Source organism: Halyomorpha halys, unplaced genomic scaffold, assembly GCF_000696795.3.
Source record: "Halyomorpha halys isolate HHAL.00 unplaced genomic scaffold, Hhal_1.1 Scaffold352.1, whole genome shotgun sequence".
NCBI lineage: Eukaryota > Metazoa > Arthropoda > Insecta > Hemiptera > Pentatomidae > Halyomorpha > Halyomorpha halys.
Window position 1 is genome coordinate 131,947 of NW_027111631.1, and position 7,620 is coordinate 139,566.

The following is a 7,620-nucleotide window of genomic DNA, read 5'->3' on the forward strand; positions in this document are numbered from 1 at the left end:
TATATAATAATAATAGATACCAACAATGTGCAATAAAAGTTGTCCGAATAAATTAAAAGATGAGTTAAACCACGGTCGACATCCTACCGCAACTGCCGCAGTGAGGAAGTTGCTCTAACCCGCTTAAGAATAGGCCATACTATCCTTACGCAATCTCACCTGATCATAAATCTGCCATCTCCAACATGCCAATATTGCCAGTCCACTTTCAAGATTAAAAATATTTTCGAAGAATACCTTCACTAGTTACCAACAGTAAACATAATATGAATGAACCCAAATTAATCTAAAGCTCTCACCGAAGAGGAAGCAACAGTGGAATTGGTATTAAAATTTTTAAAAGCACATTGCCTTCTTTCCAAATTATAGTATTTCTTTGTTTTAAATTTTATTATTATCATCTTATATTTCTTTTTATTTTGTTTATAAGTGTGCGTAAGTGAATGTGTGTGGGTGTGGTGTGTGTTTGAGTGTGTATGTGTTTGTGTGTGTATCTTTATAATTATAATAGTCGATAGGCATTGGTGACCAAAGTTTTACGTCTTTAAACAAGAAAAAACAAACAGCAAGACTAAATGAATTATAAGTTTCTAATTAACTTATTTATATATAAGTTACGCCAACTGTTTCCCTCTGATTAGCATATACAATTAATAGTACAAGAGGATTCGTTAGATAAATAATAAACCTTCTGGCTGATTGTCGCAATGAATTTCAAAATAGGAGGTACCTAACAATATGCATTCATGAATAGTTAACCATGGTAGGTTCGGTTAACCTCACATGAAAGCTATAGAGCGATTAATAAATGAAATGCAGGTTAGACAAAATGTACTGAATTACGTAGAGTGAGTTCGCTACATTTGCTCAAACTCAATGGGGATATATCAAATGTTCGTGTCAAAGGATGTATAATTGTTCACTAAATTAGAGTATCCTCTGTGCACGCAATATGATTTTGTTAAAGTTTCGCGTATATTTGTTTCTTTTTTTACAAGAACTCACTTCCTAGGTTTAGTTCTCAAGTACTACATGTCGGTTTTTATGATAAAAGCTGAAACTGGTCACACATCATCAAGAACAGAACCTAAGTTCACTTAAAATTCAATGCATTTAAAATACTGTGGTTTTACAACAAACAAATTCAAAAATGCACATTTCATTCATGAATGACGTTTTTGACCACACATTGTCCATTATCCAATTTAATGTATGATTTTAGAGATTGGATTTGAAAATGAAGAGTGTGAGGTTCAAACAACAACTAAATCATGAATAAGTTGTGTGTGGAGTTAAGGTTTGTTTTTTTCAGAAAATGAAGAATAAACGTATGTTTATTCAGAACTGTTAACTATTCACATCAGTCCATAGATATAAATAATCAACGTACACATAGTTTTAAATATTCAAAAAAATGATTGGCATTGATTCTTAACGACCAACAAATATTTAAGTATGATTTTTTTCCATTGTAATTTTTAATTGAGAAATTTTTCGACAGTTAACTTTTAAAAACAACATTGTTAAATCCTTTTCAAATTAGGATTTAGTGTTTGGTATATACGTTAGGCGCAGGTCAAATCTCTCACTAAGCTGGAAAAACAATGCTAAACCTACGCAAACAGATTAGTAAACAAAACTTTTTTTGTTTGTTTTTCTTAACCTGTTACTGCAAAGCACTGTTTCCTCTGAAATGCGTAAAACAAAACTGAGTTAAAACAAGAGGAAATTCTTGCCAGCTTTTTAAGAGATTAATCTCTATCAAAATGTGAATATTTTTAAATATAAAAGTAACGTTGGAGAAATAATGATTGGTTCACAATCAAGCTCAACCACCATGTTTTTTTATCAATTAAGAGTACCCACTTATATAGGCTGAGTGCCCACCAGGATTGCTCCAGAAGTCACAATGTGGCTCACTGCTAATTTAACAGAATCAATAATTTTAACACAACCAATCAAGTTTAACAGAATCAGAGGCCTACTCACTAAACTACACCAATCCCGTTTATCTGCCAAATTCCTTTTTTTTGTCATAAATGCAACCAATGCACAATAAAAAAAATGAACGTACCTGTGATATTCTTGTGCCTGAAGTGAATCTCTAAGATGAGCCGTGTCAACCCTGTAAATCATAGAACTATTACAGGATTTCAAATAATTTTAAGAACATATATTAAAATAATAAATTAAACTCAAGATAAAAAAAATAATATAAACACCCTATAGCCTATATATATTGATATATGCACATTAAAAATAATTAATTGCATTGGTAATTACAAACAGAGTCAATTGAGGATTACATCAAAAATAAGGTTCATGAAGTTCCACTCTCAGTTACCGACAGTTAAAGAAGCAGTAACCTACAACTTGGGAAACTCAATCTCAACCGAAAGACTGAAGGCTGCTGCAGGACATTCTGCTATAATTTTTATATTTATTAATTCTATTATTCACCCTACTTCTATTTTATTATTTTTTTCTCTACCTTTTTTGAAATTAACTTGTTTTTTTTTTCCATTAAAGGGTAGTTGTTTGTTTTGTTAGGTATACGAAGGTCGTCATTTTTGTCATTGATTTTACGTTTCTCTCTTATTAAGAATTATTATTTGTTTCTATTTATTTTATCCTTTTTTTATTTATAATGTATATAGTTAGACTATATATGAGATTATATCCTTCCATAATCAATTGTTTAAAAAAAATGTAACTCTATCATTAATCATGTAAGGTCTATCAGGCCGATCTAGTTTAAAATTAAACTAAAAATAAAATAAATAAATTGTTAACTATATAAAGCATTTTGAACTATTCAAGCTGACGAGTCTTACAGGCAGCATGTGTAGCCAATGCAATGAGAGCTAAGTGTTGCAACAGGTGTTACTCTAAGATTTACAACCCTTTGCCTCATTTTAGCGTACTTCACCTTACCTTTACCTTAGCTTGTCCTTTGTTGATCTTTCTTAGGTAACTTTTGAACATGGCTAGAAAAGGATCAAAAATCAGTAAATGATTGATGAAAATATAAACATGGGTACTAAAACCTAATATAGATGAACAGCTTCAAAGTTGGTGCAGGTAACCATTTCTAATCTGTAACAATTATCAGTAAACTGTCTAATTAATTTAAGGCAACGGAAATGTTCGAAGTAATGCCAAACAGTATTATTAAACAAAGAATTAGTAAATCTGAAAATTAACAAACTTCTTGATAATAGAATAAATGTTGTTTCTGCTTACAGTGATTTTTTGTTTTAGTAAAAATCTATTGAACTAAGTTGAAATCACATTACTCCTCTAAAAATAATTTGTATATATCATATGAAATGTTATTGTTTATTATTGAACACACAATCCTCTAATCATAAGAACAATGTACAATTCAAGGGGGATTTTTCTGAAGTAAATACTTTAAGACAAATAGTAAATATTATATAAACAAAATAAAAACATAAAATTTGATTTAATTATATTATTTCAAATTCTTGAGACAAGGTAATTATTTATTAATTAAATCAAAAATTCGTATCCATTTCTGTCTCAACACTTTATTTTTCACCAGTCCAACGTTTCGGCCATTCTAGCCATCTTCAATACAATTTCTTCCTCACATTAATTAAAAAGTTTCTTTTGCCGGCTATTCTGCCCAGGTCATTTTCTTTATTATAAGTTAAAAGCCTATTTATTTAAAATTTAAAATCATTAACATTTAATTTTCCTCTTTAAGATTATCAACAATGGTTTTATGGTGGTGTTTAATCCCCTATAGCCTATATATTGATATATGCACATTAAAAATAGTTAATTTCATTGGGAATTACAAATAGAGACAATAGAGGATTACATCAAAAAAGGTTCATAAAATTCTAATCCCAGTTACCTATAGTTAAAGAGACAGTAACCTACATTTGGGAAACTAAACCTCAACCCAAAGACCTGCAGCCTGGGCTATATTTATAACAGGACAGTATGTTATAAATTTTATATTTATTAATTCTACTATTCACACTACTTCTATTTTATTTTATTTTTTCTCTTCGCCTTTTTTTAAAATTAACTTGATTTTTTTTTCTTTCCACTAGAGGGAAGTTGTTTGTTTTGTTAGTTCGACAAAGGTCGTCATTGTTGTTGTTAACCCAACCACAACCAGTAGACTGAAGCCCAGGCTGATGCAGGACATCCTGTTATAAATTTTATACTTATTAATTCTATTATTCACACTAATTCTATTTTATTTTATTTTTTCTCTTCGCCTTTTTTAAAATTAACTTTTTTTTTTTTGTTTCCATTAGAGGGAAGTTGTTTGTTTTGTTAGGTCTACAAAGGTCGTCATTTTTGTTATTAACCCAACCACAACCAGTATACTGAAGCCCAGGCTGATGCAGGACATCCTGTTATAAATTCTATATTTATCGGATCTATTATTGTCTCTTTAAAATTGTATTATATCTTAATTTCTTTTTTTTTCTCTTCCTCTTTTTCTTTATTTCACTTTCTTTTTTTCCCATTAGAAGTCAGTTATTTATTTAAAAAAATGTACCTCTTACATTAACCATGTAATGCCCACCAAGCTGAACTGATATTAAATAAATAACAATCAATAAGGTCCCTTTTAATTTAAACTTTTAAATTTAATTTTTCAAGATCACAAAGGCCTTCAAAATAATCTTCACAATAAAAGACTAATAACACCTCTTTAAACCAAATAAAAATAAAAATGTCATGTTAACAAGTTTTATTACCAGAGAACATTCGTTAAAATACGGCCAATGTTATATTGCTGTGCAACAAGTTTTCAAACACGATTTTAGTGAGGCCAAATTGTTTTTCTTTTATGGGTATGGTGTGTTGGTAAATCACGTAACTGACTAACAGATGCACGGAAATTTCAATTTCGAAAAATTAAGTAAACTCATCATATTTCCAAGGGACCTTTAATTCTTTTTCTTTTTTCTTATGTGAGGAAAATTTATCTTTGAGGAAATGAAGAAATAAATGGTGCTTAAAGGCACCACACAGAAGGTGGTCTGTCGCGGTTGCGATATCTGACCGATGCTGTCAGGCGATCTAGTTGTACTAGGGAGTGTTGAAATAACTTTGTCGGACAGAACGCGGCCTCCAGACGATGGCCTGTATTTGTCGCAACGACCAGTACAAATTCACAGATTGACTGCGTAATCGCTCTACTAGTGTTTATGTCTGGAACTGAAATGACAGACCAATTATTCTTTGAGACTGTGCGAAATACACGTATATGTGTCATAGTTCACGCAGACATTATAAAAATGTATCAAAGGAGGCTAATAAAATGTGATTAAGATTGTGCAGTTCCTCGAAACATTCTTACAAAAGTACTTGAATAACCGTTCATCATGGAACTCCGGTTCATAACATAAGCGGTATTATTATTCCTTCTTATTGATCTGATGTACCCACCATTGTCTTTTCTTCTGTCTCTCGCAAAGCTAATAATTATAGACAACGTTCTTCGTCAAACGAGCTCATAATACGTAGAAGGTTCACGCCCGACTGGACTAACCGCACAAGATATTGGGTTCTGTGTGGCGTCACATTATCGCATACCGCCTTTTGTGTGGCTGAGTCTTTAATGAGGTTAGGCTGGAGGCTCAAGGGATGAAGGTAGATAAGGAGTTCCAAAAAGGGTTTGTAGGAATGGAAAGAGTTTTTTACAGGATGTATTTTTGTGAAAAAGGATATACAAATTGTTGGGTTGAGATGTTTTACGTAAGAAATAGATTGAAAACACAAAATGATAAGGTAAACAGTATAAGAAGGTTTTTTAGTTATTAATAATTGGAATAGGAAGGAACCTAAAAAAGTGTTTCGTATTAGATTTACGACACGTACCACGACAATAAAATAATTATATTATAACATTCTTATATTTAAGGTACCCTTGCAACATTAACAAAAATTGTATAATCTATTCATCTATTTTTATCGACAAAAATGATTGACAGGGTAACTAAATAGTTCTCAGACGGCATTCTCAATGTCAGAGAATATTTGGCAATTCGCCTCGAACGTCTAAGCCATTGGCAGCGATACACTCGGTCCTGTCAATTTCGTGAACGTTTTTATTTTTTTAGAAAATAAAATTCTTTTTACGGTCTTTGACACCGCCGTCTGCCAGGGAGTTCTTGAATGAAGGTTATACAATTTATTTAAAAATAGTTGTGCCTCTTAATAATTTATAAAATTAGAGTGTTAGCTATATATACATTAATTAGTAATTAAAATGGACATTATTTTTTGTTCTCTCATTCCATCAGCTCAAACAGTTGACTGCTGTTATCCTTTCTTTATGAATGCTAAGCAAACATAAAATGTATATATTAAAAAAAACTAGGAATACAAAGTCAAAACTCTAATTGATTTATAACAGAATTAGAATTTAACTTTCTAATCTATTAAATCACAAAAATAAAACGTAAATAATATTTAAGTGAATTATTGTAAAAAAGGAGGAAATTTCCACCTTATAAATTCTGTTTTATGTTTACAATAAACTATAGCAAGTTATTAAAGGATAAAAAAAGTAATGTGATAAAATACGTATTTTTTTATCCATTTATATATGTATAAAACTAGTCCAAGAGGCCAAGAGTTTTGAATAAAGACTAAAAAAAAATTATTTCTCCCTAATTTTTGAAAATTATGTTTATTTTGACAAATTTCATAGAACCAGCTACTGCTACGAAAATACTAATAAACCAATTTACAGTACATTTAACTAGCTTCAATTAATATCTGTAGGTCTACTAATTCCTTAGATATGATTTTCCCTAAATAAATTCGCCAACTATTGATTTTTCTTTATTTTTTATTAAATGTTCATTTTGAAAAATGTTTATCGCGGAAACTATAAACGTTGACAGCTCTTTTAGGGCTCATAATTTAGCAAATTTATTGAACTTTGAGTGGTATTTTATTAGGTGTTTTAGTGATAGGGAGAGGTTTAAAGATATGAAGTTCCCAATAAAAAATTAATGTTTTTGACATCTTGAAATAGCCACTATTTTTCATCCTGACTATGGTTGGGAAGTTCATCAATTCTGACTAGTAATTATATCTTGTTTTCATTAAATAATAAAAAAATAGTATGAAACAACTGTTTTTTTTTCTACGGACTTTTAGTCAAAAGTTTAATGTTCAGGTATTCTAATTCGAGTAAAAAATTATTTGTGGTTTGATCACACATTGTAATGCCTGATTCATTAATTTTTTTTTCAGAAATTAATTTTATTAAGAAATTAATTAATTTTTACTTATATCTTAGAAAAGTACTGAAGTATTGAAAAAGAGAAGTCGAGTTAGTAAAAGTTAATCGAAAGTCATATTTTCTTAATTCTAGTTTGCAATTAGGATTACTTTTTCGTCTAATTTATGTTTTAGTGCATGATTTATTCAACAATTGTGAATAGTAACTAATTTCTTAATAATAAAAAAAAGTTTTATCTTGTGCTAGGATCTTTTTTTAAAACTAACTTTTCTAAGAATAGGAAAGTGTAGTAAGAGTGAAATTACACAACTCTTATTAAAATAAATAAATAAAATAGGTTTTTTTTTTGGTTTTTTTTATTATAAAATGTTTTT

General features: G+C 29.8%; 1 long non-coding RNA gene across 1 annotated transcript in view; it reads right to left on the minus strand.

The window, feature by feature from the left end:
• LOC136796298 (uncharacterized) overlaps positions 1–7,620 on the minus strand; it is a 245,843-nt gene that overhangs the window by 93,109 nt on the left and 145,114 nt on the right. The window contains exon 2 of the long non-coding RNA XR_010844009.1: positions 2,075–2,125. This is a non-coding gene — a long non-coding RNA (uncharacterized lncRNA). The remainder of the gene's footprint in view (positions 1–2,074; positions 2,126–7,620) is intronic.